The 15027-nt window shown below is 42.0% G+C and overlaps 1 long non-coding RNA gene across 1 annotated transcript; it reads right to left on the bottom strand.

Annotated features, from left to right (window-relative positions):
- Nucleotide 1: 1 nt before the first annotated feature.
- Nucleotides 2–2594, bottom strand: LOC123072132 (uncharacterized). Its single transcript, XR_006434849.1, has 3 exons — nucleotides 2125–2594; nucleotides 1275–1418; nucleotides 2–138 (listed from the first exon to the last, which is right to left on the bottom strand). It is a non-coding gene; the product is annotated as an uncharacterized lncRNA (long non-coding RNA).
- Nucleotides 2595–15027: the final 12433 nt, after the last annotated feature.

Genomic DNA, 15027 nt, shown 5'->3' with positions numbered 1-15027 from the left:
ACCCGTGGAGGGATCGAATTCTGCCCAAAGTTTGTCGCAGCACTTGTGGTCAGCGGCGAGGATGAGCACCCACACCCGCTCCTTGTTGCTGGCCTCTGCATCCTCCTCCCTTGAAGCGGGTCTATGCGGGGAGTTGATCTAGAATATCCTATTGTTAGATATAACAAATAGGTGACAAGAAATAAACAAGAACTATGTAGTACAATATATGTGTCACACAGTATACTTTGAAAATGTGTAATTTGAGATTCTGATATAGATGTAGGCCTGTAACACACCTTGAACATGCACTGAAAATTGTTGTTTACAGTCTCATTTCTAAACCTGATGAAAACCCCTATTTAAAAAAGGATTTAATAGTTGTAGTGATTCTTTTGTCAGATTGATAATATATTGCAAATTATGCTTGATGGTTAATTTCTTGGCATAAAAGGTGCTTATTTGAAATTTGGTTACTACTGAAATTTTGTCAAGATACTTGGACTTGTTCATTGTTCAGTCAGGTTCCAATCAAGAGTTAACCTGAGGCAATAGAAAGTACTGTCTGTGTAACTATTGATGGTTCTGGAATAAGGATTAAACCAAATCAACGAAACAAATCCTCGAGGATGCCTTTTTTGGTAGCTAGCCAGGTTAAACTTTTCAAACCGTGCTCAGCCCTGTACTCATAGGTCCATTGTTTCAATATTTATGAAGCACCACATTTCCAAATACATTTATTAAGCACCCTACCAATGTCAAGTTTTCAGATCTTGCGTACTTTCTTGTGGTACATGCCTACAAATTTTTGTACAGTCTATAAAAAAACGACGACTGTCCGGTCTGGTCATAAACGTAGCCTGATCATAAAAAATGAAGTACACAAAAAACTTCATAAACATACTTGTCACAATTTTTTATTAACCTTGTTTTTACAATCTTTCAGATTATTCAGAAAACGAGTTACACAATTTTTTATTTAGAGAAAGAGTTACCACCATTTTTTTTAGAAACAACTTTCATGTTCTTCTTTAGAAACATTTTTTACCACTATTATGAAAATATGTTCATATTAAAGATTACAGCTGCAAAAAATATAACAGCTGCATGATGGTTAATCAAATCAAGGATGGTCGAGAACTTGCAGATGCTACGTTTTTTATTTTGAAGTTAAGACTCAACTTGGAGCATTGGAGCATTTGAGAAATCTCACCACCAAGTCGACATCCAGCAATGGCATCTAGAGCACAAAGGTCTAAAATTGAAAAGTACACAATCTGTTGAAATGCTCTCACCATCTCATGAAATTGATGTGCTCGGTGAGGCAGAGGACGATGGTGTAGTGCTGCCGAAGCTCGGTACTTCCTTCGCTGCACTGTGCTTGCTCTTCTAGGTGTCATCCAACGTTGCCCTTGCGCGCATCCGCATCAGTCTCCAACCTTGTTACAATTAATATATTAACGCCCATTGCTTCAAAGGGATATATATGAAAAGACAACAGAATAGAAAACCATATAAACATGGTGGAAATGACTAAACAGAGTTACTATATGCACATCTTTGTAAAGAAGGTAAGAACAAAAGAAATTTCTTCCTCTGCTCCAAGTGTGACACCTCTGAATCTTTCAGTTGTAGAAGAAGACAGAATGGAGATTAGACTAATCTGCCTTCTCGTTTTGAAGATCACAACAACATTTACTACATCACAACGCACAAGAACCTAACGGTTAAGTCAAACGGAGTTTGGAAATCAACAATCATGAGTTGTGAGATAACAAAATAATCACATCTGACTTGGTCACTCAAAAGAACTTATGCAGGTGAGAACCCTTACTGTGCTACTGCTAACACCATAATTTATTTGATTCAAGTGGAGAGCTTTTTTATTCCTCCAAAGCCCAAGATATATAGCATTTTTCAGAGAAAGGTAACAGCCTCAACAGATTCTAGATAAGAAAAGGTGACGGAAGTGCATGAAGCTGGATTTGAGAGTGAGACTGAGAAGAAAAGACTACGGGGTAATCAAAGTACAATAGGTGATTCAAATAGAATGTTTAGGATACATATGTTTACAGTTGATTTTCAGTTCGTAGAAATATAATGTTTGGTACAACTGGACTGAAACAAAACTCAAAAAAATTGTACCTTCGCTGTGTGATTTCCCTGTCAAATACCGAGCATACTATCAGTAGGCTGTGTAGCAGGCCAACAGGCAGCAAGCCAGCAACTCAGCCTGGGTTGGCCAGATCGACGGCGCGGCTCAGCTTGAGGTAGAAATCTTCAAGTCGCCCTCGGCTCCGGAAATCGCCCTGGGATGGCTAGATCCACGGCGCGGCTCGCCGACGGCCGGATCCGGCTGCTCACCGCGACACCTGGTCTCACCATTGCTCACTGGACCCGGCCGAAACAGATAGCTGTGGCGGGGACCGAGGAGTGGAGGGGATGGGAGGAGGCAGGGACGTGCCAAGGTGGGGAGTTGTGGCGGCTGGGACGGCGTGGCGGAGAGGGTTGGCGGCTGCGACGATGTGGCGGAGAGAACGAGCAAGAGGGGTGAGAGAGTGTGGTCTTGCAGAGGGGTGCCATGGGGTGAGAGAGTGAGAGGGTGGCTGCCGTGAGGATAAGTCAGGATAGGTGGAAAAACTAATTTGGTTTGTCTCTTTTGTTTTACATGTTTACGTGATTAGCAACTTGGTTCTTTCTTAGACCACATTACACAGTACAAGTGGAGCCTGGCACTACATCCAGCACCCAACATGTAACAAAGCAGGATCTAGATAGTGAGTTCAGTTTAAATTAGCATAAATTAACAAGCAAGCATGACATTATTTATACGACAGATCCACAGCAATGTTAAACTCCTAGGAGTTTGTAGTTTTAGAGAAAAACAGTACTAGCAGTTTTCACATGAGACAATGATGGATTGGGGATAGGAGGAGAAGCTTGAGGGGAAGCTAGACTATGCTCGGCGCGGCTTGGCGGGGAGAGGAGGATGTGGGTGGCGTGAGAGGTTGTCGGGCAGAGGAGGAGGTCAGCAACGATGTGGCGGAGAGAGGATGATGTACGTGACACCATCGAGGGATTAGAGGGAAAGGAGACATGACAGCTGGCGTGGAGAGGTGGTGTCGAACGACGCCATGGAAGGAAGAGGATGATGTGCGGCAATGACAAAAGCGGATGGGCTTCAACAGTGGCATGAAGAGGAGGACCATCGAAGTTGTGGAGGAAGGAGGAGGGGGCGGCTGACATCGTGGAAGGGATAGGAGAGGTCGGGAGACGGCATGGAGCGAAGAAGAGGCGCCACTCCTGCAAAAAGCTGACGACCACATTCCTGATATTGTGCATGAATATCATAAGCGCATCAAACTAATCTTAATTTGTAATAGGTTATTAGTTGAATCATTGCTCTCTATGTATACATCGTCAAATTACCTTTTTTACTATCTTACATTGCAAGTGAAGTGGATTTTAATTATTACTCGATTGCACTCGTGCTATCTTTTCTATACATGTGAAATTTAACATGCATTATGTTTATATATAACTTTAACAAAATATTCCAAAAGTCTGTGGCAATGCACGACCATTCTACCTCTCTTGTGATAAAAATAAAAATAAATGGCAATAAAATTCTAACAATAAATGTTATCAAGGGTTGGTATATCTACCTATCACAAGAGAGGTAGGAGTAGTATGTTCTAGAAGATGTGTTTTTCTGTAGTGTTTCTAAATGGTAAATTGTATGGTTTCAAGCACCTAAGAAAAACGTGCTACACTGATTTGATCTGTTCGCTCGCTCGCCTCTCCCCCCTCGCGGGCGACATGCGAATCCCCGACCCCCCCTCTCCTCCAACCCCTCCCCGTCTTTCCCCCGTGCCGCCGCCGGCGTGGTCCGCCAGGTCATTCCCACGCGGTGCTGGCAGAGGCGGGCCGTTCTTTCCCCGCTCGCGCGTTGGGGGTGGGGTGGGGGGGCTGATGGCGGTGGTGCTCCTCGGGCGAAGGCGGGCCGTTCTTTCCCCGCTTGCGCGTTGCGGGCCGTGGGTGCCCCTGATGCGGCGGCGCGGCCGTTGGCTGCAAGGCGTGTGGTGGTGCGGCTGGCTGGTGGCGTCCACTCCGCCCAGATCTAGGCCATTTTGGGCCCCATCTGGGTTGGGGCGGGCCGGCGGTCCGATGTGCGGCGGTGTGACTCCCTGGTGGTGGTGGCGAGGCATCGGGGGGTGCGGGTGGTGGCGGCTTTGTCGGCCGACGTGCTGCAGTGTGGCAGCAGGGGCTGCCCTAACCCATTTGGGCCCGGTCGGGCCAGTAGGGGCCTGGTAGGCCCCTGCCGTCACGTCTGGTCGGCTTCGCGGCAGCGGCGAAGGTTGTCCCGTCTCGTCGGCTGAGTTGTGGATGCCCCCGAGCCCCTTGGCTCCTCTTCCCTCCTCCAGATCTCGTGTCGGTGGCCTCAGGAGACGACGAAGTTGGTGCACTGAACGTGGTGGCAAAGGCTGGTGGGCGGCAGGTTGGTTGGTACACTTCAGATCGTCGGGGGTGGTGGTGGTTGTGTTTGGGTTCGTGAAATCCCTGGCGGCTCGTCCGACATCGACGTGGTGCCGCCTACAGGCGCCGCCGGACCTCCCTAAAGGTCCTCGGGTATACGCCTTCCCCACTGTCCTCTGTGTACCGAGGGAAACCCTAGGACTTGTCCGGGCAGCAGTGGCGTCGTCGTCGCATTCCTTCTTGAAGGTGTTGCTCTGTATGCGACGCTTCGGGTGCTAGGAGCGCGGTGATACTTCACCGGACGGTGCAGCGGTTACTGGTCATCTTTGTTTCGTTGATCTACCAGTGTCGGCATTTGTTGCCAATTATTATCTTTCGTTTGACATGCAACAAATACAAATTTTCAAAAGCCCGTTGCAACGCACAGGCAGTCTACTAGTGAATATATATTGAGTACAGATTAAGGGCAGATCCAATCGTGCAGCACCAGGTTGGAAGGTGCCACATTTATTTCCATAACAACAACTGTTCATAATATGGCAGAAATTTATCATGATTGCATGATGCACACGGCAAACATATCAACGCCGGATTTAATAATTCCTAAACAGAGTCTCACTATTGCTTAATTATATGAAGCAAAATATAGAAACAAAAGACCAATTAATTCATAATTTATGGAATATACACGGAGGTCAAAATAAGGGGAATAACGATCTACTTGTTGATCCAATGAGCATTCATTGATTCCATGGACATATTTCGGAAATATTTAACTGTCGTTCATCTGCGAGGACACTACTTTAGACACATTGGTCCTACAGCAAATAACTATGAAATTGGAAAATAATTATACAATTTCAATGTGCTTGTTTGTTATAAAAAATTTAATCAACATAGGTTGTTTGATCGACCACACAGAACATATTTTCACACACACAATCCAGAAATTTTTATAATTTTCTTTTTTTCGTTTTTTCCCAAAAAAACTTAGAGTTCCACATAGTATAAGATAAAAAACCCATATCTACATTGTAAACGATTGGATGCAAGTAAATTGCAAAGAGATGACAAAACGCACGGCCTAATATCGTGACCTTGTGGATGCTGTTCGATTTATATATATGTAGTAGATTTTCAGCCTGTTTTTTGCAATTTCTTTCTTTCAGTAGTGTAACGATTTTACTGTGAAAAAATTTCATATCGTCTTGAGTCGCTAAACATATCAGAAATGAGCATCAATACATAATGACTAATACAACTATCAAATGTGGCTCAATGATCATTGAAGTCAGACAAACAGAAATTACCAAAACAACAAATATAACAGCGAAACCAACTTGTAGTAGTACCAAAACTCCAAATAGTTCTTAAATATTCTAAACTCAAAAACAAAAATTATAGTTTCCATCCATAACCAAACATGACAAGATGATTGAAGTATTCCTGACGGTTCTGCATGCATAGAAGCATATTTAGTTGTTCAAAACCCTCAAGGCTGTCGTAATCCCCCGAGGGATGTTTCCAGCAGCTAGATTGTCTTTCACCATGAGCATCTGGACTACCACTTTGCTCCTGAGCATAATTGGATCCTAGAAACAATGAAACAAATTCACCATTAAACGCTGAAGTGGTTGGATTATAAATGGCACATTAAAACTCGTCGTAAAGATAATTACTGTAGTGTTCATCCAGGTCATGCTACGCAAAGAACCTAGCTGGTGGGCCATCTCTTGTAGAACTAAGAAACCCGAGTCTTTGCTGTGACAAACAGAATAAAAACTTGAGATTTCTACATACTGCATCTTATTCATCTGAAAAATTAATTAAATTACCGCCGAAAATTGAATGACATGTTGTCTTGTCGCCAATCCATGAGTTCGGTGTTCCATCGAAGGACCCTAGCCTGCAACACTTCATTGAGTTCTTGCTTCAAAATAGTGATCTCCTTCATCATCTCTTTGTTGTGAGTGCTATTTCCCACTTGTCGTACGTCTAGTGATGGATTAAATATGATAACCCTTCTCCTCATCTGATTTACCACAAGTAGACCATACGAGGAATCCGGGATAGACAACGGAAGTAGATACTGCAGAAGGTCAACATAGGTTATTTGCTATCAGGAAAGAAAAAATAATTTAGGAATTAAAGACTCTTACAATTGTGGAGTTGAACACATCATATCTAGGAAAGGGCTGTAGAACAACATTGTTGATCAGCGTCGAGGTGCGCTGCCCTTGCGGCATCCAGGAATACCTTAGAGCTCGTGATTGAGCATGAAATTGCAAGTCAAAATAATGTTTTCCTCCAACCATGTTGGTGCCTGCATGCCTCTCTACTTCAGCGCTCGCAAGCTTACGAACAACGAGATTGAAGCATTCGGGATGTAGGCTTGCTGACGTTACAAATAGTGTGTCCTTCAGCATTCTGAGGCTGATTTCGATCCGGTACGGTGTATCGCTTCTTATCCAGATTGAGCTGCACGTAAAAATACATAAAAATGGTTAGCACTATGAGTGGTACTTTAAAACATAAATTGTTCATATGGTAACATTTTCTAGATAATCTAATAGCTATGAGCAGAACGTAATATTTTGATAAACTATAGAGCCAAAAAATTTTTGCAGCACCTTCTAGCAAAAGCTAAAATTAAATAATAATTTCTCTGTAAGAACAATATTAATTTGTTAGAAATTATGAGCAGGAAAATTTAGGTAGCACCCATTATACCAAGTTTGCTGGCCGTTCAAAAACAATATTAAATTGTTGTACAATATAGTAAGGACATTAAGTTTTTCAACATTTGTACTGCAAATAATATTAGAATTTTGTTATTCATTACATACGGTTGATGTGCAATGGAAATACTGCCAAAACATTTAACAAAAATAATTTTGTACTGATGGCCGCAAAAAGTAAGATTTAATCTAAAGAAAAACAAATCAAGCAATATCATACTCCTATATCAAACATAGTCTGCTGTGTAGGACCTAGTTCTAATGAGATTACTTTAGAGAAAATAAACATGCAATAGCATAACTTACTCTAGTGTCTGCTCATCATGAACGCCGTTCATAAAGCCGAATATATATTCGAGTGCATCTTCCACTAAATGCCTTGGTGGGGGCAGAAGATGCAGGGGTGTGGGTAAATCCTCCTGGGGGTTGGCCACAGCATTGTGGAGCTGGAGGGCAACCTCATTGGGGTCGGGGGCAGTGGCATCCAGGGGCCTGGGCACAGAAATCTCCTGGTAAGTGCGCGCTGCCACAACCTGGATCGCCGACGCATTGTTTCCAATGATGGGCTCCATCGCTGATTGATACGCGTGAGTGATCGTTCACTGAGGTGTCTTGGCAATTAGGATATCGATGCAGCATATATATAAACGGATATATTTTTAATGCTTTTTATTGCCTGCCAAATATATCAATTCGTTTTTAAGACGTAGATGATTCTTTCTAATTATAAAAAAACGTGACGGGGGCGTATCAGATCTTTCTCCTTTTTATAGTTGAATATTTTGTTCCTAAGGCATGCCATATTTACAGTTCAATCTCAACGAATCGAAAAAAATCAACCTTTATATAAAAACAGAAATCCCGAATTAAGTATGCGTACAAAAAATACATACTACCATAATGGCTACACATAGAGTTGACAAGCAAAAAGAAAATACACTTTAACAGAAATGATTGTTCTGTGTGAATAAATTATTATTCCAAATGTAGATAAAAGGACCGAGGGAAACGAGCTATTTAATGAGCCGTGTTGAAAAACAAAGTCATCTACTGTCCATTTTTCCTGGCTACAACTGCAGCATTGACGTATGATAGTGTTTCGTCAAGTGTCATTAAGCAGGCTTCATGAATATCTACGAAAAAACAATTTGTTAGTACTAATAACATCGTAATAAAGAAAAGAACAAAAAACCATAAAAATCGAAATAGTTTATAGAACTTACCTTGAAGATGATGAACATCATCATTAATGTCGGGGGAGAACAAGAACGTGCTCTCCCTCATAGTCTCCATGCACTTATCCCTCTGGTTTAGCTGTATGTACGTAACTGCAATTTTCTCGAACAAATTTTTAGTGCGCTACAAGTGGTACAAATGATGACCAGCATGCTCTTGACTTAGGCGTATAAAAAGTATCTTCCATCTGGAATGATAAAGATATGTTGATGGTAGGCAACTATCAAATATTAATAATCATATAAAACCTCAAGTACTGATTGGACTTTACCAAAAATTCATGATGCCTATCTCAACAAAATGGACCTGCCGTCTATATACTGAATCCCACCTATGTTGTATCCTGCCAGCATAGACAAGAATACCAAGAACATCTGGAAAAAATTAAGTCTGGGTGAAACAAAATGTTAAATCGATAAATATGCAAAAACAGACTAAAAGATGTTGCACCGGTAATGGTTTTGTCCCGTAGCAAGGATATGGCACCAAGTTGTGAGAAAAAAGGTGGACAGATTGTCGATGCAATACTGTGCACCGATGTCCTAACCATGGTTATAACATTTAGCTCAATGACAAACTCCATGCATAGATACCAGAAGTGACCATCTAGCATTTCCGTGGGGTTTATCCCGATGCTACTAAACGCATATGTTAGCCCGGTCTGCAGAATGGCGTTGAATCGATAAGCTTGGTTGCTGAAGGCAATTGCTTCAATCTTTGTTCCCTAGAAATTTTTAAAAATTCAGATAACAAGACTTTAAAACACATGTGTATATACATTAAAAAAGGTTGCTATATTTAGTGATCACTAATCTCATACTTCCTGGTCCAGAAGTATGCAACAAAAGTATGGGTTTCCCATCGCATGCACCCTGATATGGGACTTCCACATCACCTTAGCTCGAATGATCCAACATCTGTGATAGATATGTTTCATCTGTACACTTTGAAAATTCAGGTACCTACATAAAATAATACGAAATGATGGGATAAACAAACGGTGATGTCAGATAAGCGTGCATGAAGATCTGTACACTTGCCTGTTCATCGGAGGGATGGTAGGCAGAGGCATGATGGGATTCGGTGGATTCGCCATCACCCTCCTCGAGGGCCTCAAGCTGTACGATATCACCATGGTCAGGGAGCTAATGGATGAAGTGTTAAAGAAAGATAGAGGAGCGCACGGGCATGGGTAGTGCCATTTATGTATATAGTCCAAGGGGCCCACAGGCGGGAAAATCAACATTCTTTCAATATTTGCATGTGGCCGTCTAGCGAAAAAAAAAACTCTACTATCGAAACTATTATAAATAGTAAGTTATGAGAGTTCTTTGGTAACAAAAAATTTATTGCTAAAACTTTTTGAATCAATTAATTATTTATAGACATTTGAGATTCTTAATCTGATCGAAATCATGTCAATTATCTCACCAGTATCATTGTTCCCTTTTCGCCTGTGAATACGCTATATTCAATGTAACAAACTGCGGGAATATAATGATGACTTCAGATTTTTAGTTAGAAACGCAATAATTAGATATATCAAAATAATTAAGGTGATAGTGCGTTAAGGTAAGTGTAGTCACGCAATTAATATATTACCATGGATTCACCAATATTTCATCGATTAAATATATTACCATTAATTACCAACATGTAATCAATTAAAAAATCAATTATTTACTCAGCTTTTATTATACTATATGTTTTTTATAAAATCCCAACATATTTGATTTTATTACATGTGATGAGACGTCGTTGTGTTACTTTGACACGACTATTTTACGGGCATTTTAAAATAGTAACAAAAAATTAAATCAAAGTTATTAGCAATAGTAATAATTTGTTCAGTCGGTCTTTGATGGCTTGATTCGTTGGTCGCGGTTGCATGCACAATTGAGTATGCGCGTGATAAGCTAACTTCGATCTGTTTTTTAATTAGCGTCTCTTTTTTAATTTGATTCTGTATGCACAGTGTAGTAACAGCCGCACTTTCAAAACCAGCATGCTTAATTGAGAAGCCTGTGCATCCTAAGCCTTTCTCACAAACACATGCTCTCTCCCCCATACGAAGCAGCAGAAGCCAGCAAGCCCACGCCGGGGTCGGCCCCCTGCCCGTCCATCTATTCTCTCCTTACACCTCGAAACCAACTTATCCCCTCCAGCAGCGGCCGATACCACCTTCCTTTTACCTCATCCAGGTATCCAGCCTCAGCGGCCAAACAAACGCGCGGATCCAGAAAAGACACTCTGTTCTGCTCGTTTTGAGAAAAACAATGGATCGAAGGGAACGAACCTCTAACGCAGATGAGTAGGAACGTAGTGGATTGGCGGAGGAGATCAAAGGCGTGGGGCACCAGGAGCCACATGGACGGCAACAAGAGACCCTAGTATGCAAAAGGTGCACAAAGAGAGATGGGAGAGATCGTGTGCATGCCTGCATTGAGGACTTTCGGCTGAGATTGAGGGTGACAAATTAGTGCGTCATTTGAGGTTGTTTTGTTGGACACGCTATCATTGTGTAGAATTAGTTTAAGAAATTAGAGTGTAATTAGGGTGATAAATAAGATAAAAGGGAAAATCAAATCATATTAAGCACACACGTAGCAGATATAAATCAACTGAAAATCTAACTTTATTATATTTCAATTCTGAACTGTTACACCCAAATAAAAATTGAAACAATCTATCATATCAGCACTATTGTAGACCTCCTCATGCTTCGTCCTGATCACATGGTTCTGGCTTCTTGTCGCATTCTTGGATATGCTTCTCGACCACCTTCGTCAACTGATTAATGTGGTCAATCAAAACCTGCACCAACATGCTAGTATGCTTTCGTGCTTGCAGAATGTCATAGTTGTTGCTACCCCAAAGGTCTTTCCTAGCTGCACTTGACCCCGTGTCACGTTGGATATCCCAGCCTGATGGGACATGTGCACAAGGGATGTGATGCACCTCACGACATCGGATTAGGTTATCAAAGTGGTTTGAGTAAAGCATGGATGGGAATTGAACAGGCAGGTTATGATGATGCATCTTTAGTTTCTTACATTTCGGTGCAGATCCCTCACCAACATTACAATCTCGGCGCGGTTCTTCCTCATCTTGTTCCAGTTGACCAAGATCATCAGGGTGCAGCTCCCTTGTTTCTTGCTTATCTTGATGGTTATCATCAGCCCCATCGATGCTGTTGGATGATGACATGTCAAAGTTAGCTGTAGTGGCAAGGGTGTTAGAGTGGTCTGGTTTGGGTTTGGGTGTTTCAAGGGTGCAGCATTTTATAGATATTTATAAGGAAACAATAATTCCGAAATCGGAAAATGAATAAACTCTGTTGATCACAATCACAGAATATTTAATGGATTTAGATTTGTTATTCAGCGTGATCAACACAATAGTATATTACATGGAAAAACAACGAACATGCCTTTATATAAAAACCGGATATGATCACCTGCCGTAATAATTACTAAGTATGCCGATAAAACATTATTTGTTTCCGGATATTATATCTGTATTTTGGCTTCTTATATTTTGGATATATATTATTAAGTCTGCATTTATTAAAATTAAGTTATTTCCTATTCGGTTTGAGGTTATGTTTTAAACATGCCATTAAAATATAACTTGCATGCTAAATAGTAGGAGCAAAACTTAATATTCAACTAATGGCATCGACTTTGGAAGGCCAGCGCGTTGCTACTTCACACTCGTTAGTTTCCAGATGAATAATAAGATAGTAGGAAGAAACACATGCTAAAAACAAATTAACAAACATAAGTGCATTTGATCAAGCCAAGGGAGCATGATTTCTTTGATCGATGGAAGCCTCATAATATGTTAAGAAAATAAACATTATGGCAGCAACTTACATCATCCTTATGAAACTAAAATTTTTATTAAGCCAAGGGAGCATGTATATTTTCCATCTAGTGGCTAAAACATATTGTGGTTAAATAAAAATATGTACGGAACAGAGAATAAACCTGAGTATGGCTGCAACTTACATCATCCTTATGATGACAGGCCTGTTTTCTTAATAGAACTTTTGGGGACCGTTGCAAAAATTTCTTCAACTCAGTAGTGAGGCTCGGCGCTAGCTAGCATATTGAACCTGAAAAATGACGCAACAAACCAAAAGCATCTATCCAAGAACCCAAAGAATTTTTTCTAATTCGTGAGTGGGACTCAACTAAACAACACTTGCCTGTAGTGCCCAGCACCGATGACATGTCAGCCTATACATCCCTTCCACCCGGACGGGCTGAGTTGCTTTCCACTCCTACTATCTCCATTCCCCCTTCTACCATATCTTCTAGGGTAGAATCAGCAACATGAGAGATGACATCTGATTTGTTATTAGTGCAATTTACCTGTCATAAATTCAGAGAAACATCTGTAAAATGAACAGAACCGATGCACTAAACATCTATATAATCAGGCCTGCTCGTGAGAACGTAGCTATAATAAATCAAATCTACCCGGTACCAATATGTAATGATGATATCAATATTAATAAAAAAATCACGGCTATGTGTTCCAAACTGAAAATTGAGACAACCCACTAATGCACAATGAACAGAGGAGGACACATGTAGCATCTACCAGTGGGGGCCAACAAATCTAACCACGTCTCTTCGCGCACCTTTCCAGGGTCTTCGACAGCGACAAGCTAGAACTTCCCCCACTTCCGTCTTCGTTGCGCCCCCACCTGCTCCGTGGTCTAGCCGTCCAGATCTGAATTGCATCTCGTCGAGATCGAAAACACTATGTTGTGTGAAATGTAAATTGCCATAAACATTGCGATAGTACAAAACCTATAACAACGATGATGGTGCCAATATGACGGATGATTATTTAAATGCAGTTAGTAGCTCAAGTAAATGGGGTATACCTCCAACTATAAAGATACCAAATATAAAGATTTTTGTAAAAAAATGAATTACATCATATATTGACCAACGCAAGAGTAAATGCTCTGTCATTACAAAACCTTTTGGTCTATTAAGTCTGGACTTCAGCCAGTAAGGACTTCCTTGTAGACTATGTTCTTCATCGAGGTCAGTAAGGACAAGGTCGTTCTTTTTCGCTTCTTTGGATTGTCCCTTTGCTTCTTGGCCTTCTCCTTCGGCTTCTCCTTCTGAATGAGTATCTTTATGTTTCTCTTCGCGGTGGCTCGAGACAAAGCAACATAGAGCTGACCATGAGAGAACACGGGATTGGGTAGGTAGACACCAACAATCGGGATGGTTTGCCCTTGAGCCTTGTTAATGGTCATAGCAAAGCTAAGCCTTATAGGAAATTGCTTCCTCTTAAACTTGAACGGAAACATGTCATTTTCAGATGGACAGAGAGGTATTCGAGGAAGAAAGACCCTCCTGCCAGCGTGTTGTCCAATCACGATTTCTGCATCAATGGTGTTCCTCTCAAAACCTCTAACAACAAGCCTAGTGCCGTTACACAATCCATTAGCTGGATCAATGTTCCTTAGCAGTATGACAGGCCAGTTCAACTTTAGCTTGAGTGCATGCGGAGGAAGACCGTTAGGAGTCAATCCATTCAGAAACTCCTGAGCGTAGTAGCCATACGGGTCGTCCTCCGCACTGTCAAAGCTATGGTAGATTACTTCATCTCCATGAAAATGCTCTATCATGCAGATGTTTATCTTGTCTACATTGTCGTTTGTAGTGGAAAGGATTACTCGAGATGTCATGTAATTTGAATCAGACATGTTGTCATCTAGACTCAGGAACACGTGGTCAATAAGCTTCTCCAGGTCTTCAACCTCGCCTGAAGACGATAGACAAATGTCTTCAGGGAGTAGTATGTTGCCTTGATCGTCGACATCCTCAGTGCCATTGCCGACCCTTAGCAAATAATCTGCAAACCACGTGTCATTATGAGCCCTCATGTTGGTGATGAGCCGAAGCTGCCGCATACCCTTCCATAGATGAGAACTTCGGAGGGTTGCATCAATTATCTGGCCCCGCGACCCCTTTCTGACGACCGGAAGCACCTGCCTAAAGTCCCTACCAAAAACAACAATCTTTCCTCCAAAGGGTCGGTCACGTATTCCCATGATGTCGCGCATGCTATTGTCCAATGCCTCGACCGCTTGTCGCTTTGTCATGCTGGCCTCGTCCCATATTATCAATGACGCCATCCATAGCAGCTTGGCGGTCCTACTCTGCTTGGTGAAGCTGCACGAGGCTCCATCATCGCAGCTTAATGGGATCTTGAACCTTGAGTGGGCTGTCCTGCCGCCAGGCATGATAGAAGCGGCAACGCCCGATGTCGCGGTAGCGATACCAATCTTGCCCTCGCTCCTCACCTTAGCAAGCATCGCCCTGTATAGGAATGTCTTCCCTGTACCTCCAGGGCCATCAACAAAGAATACACCCCCATCACCGCGTTCAACAGCCCCTAGTATCTCGTCGTATGCGGCCCTCTGCTCCAAGTTCAGGGAAGATGCCAATTTAGTGTCATCCATGTCAAACTCAACGGTCGATTCCTCGATGACCTCTCTTGCCTCGCCCTCTGTTGGGTCAAACGCATCATCTATGCTTGGAAGAGCGAAATCAACAATGTTTGTACC

The sequence above is a fragment of the Triticum aestivum genome, chromosome 3B (genome assembly GCF_018294505.1).
Source record: "Triticum aestivum cultivar Chinese Spring chromosome 3B, IWGSC CS RefSeq v2.1, whole genome shotgun sequence".
In the NCBI taxonomy this organism is placed as follows: Eukaryota; Viridiplantae; Streptophyta; class Magnoliopsida; order Poales; family Poaceae; genus Triticum; species Triticum aestivum.
Note: the sequence above shows the minus strand (reverse complement) of the source record. Positions and strands in the feature narration are given on the sequence as shown.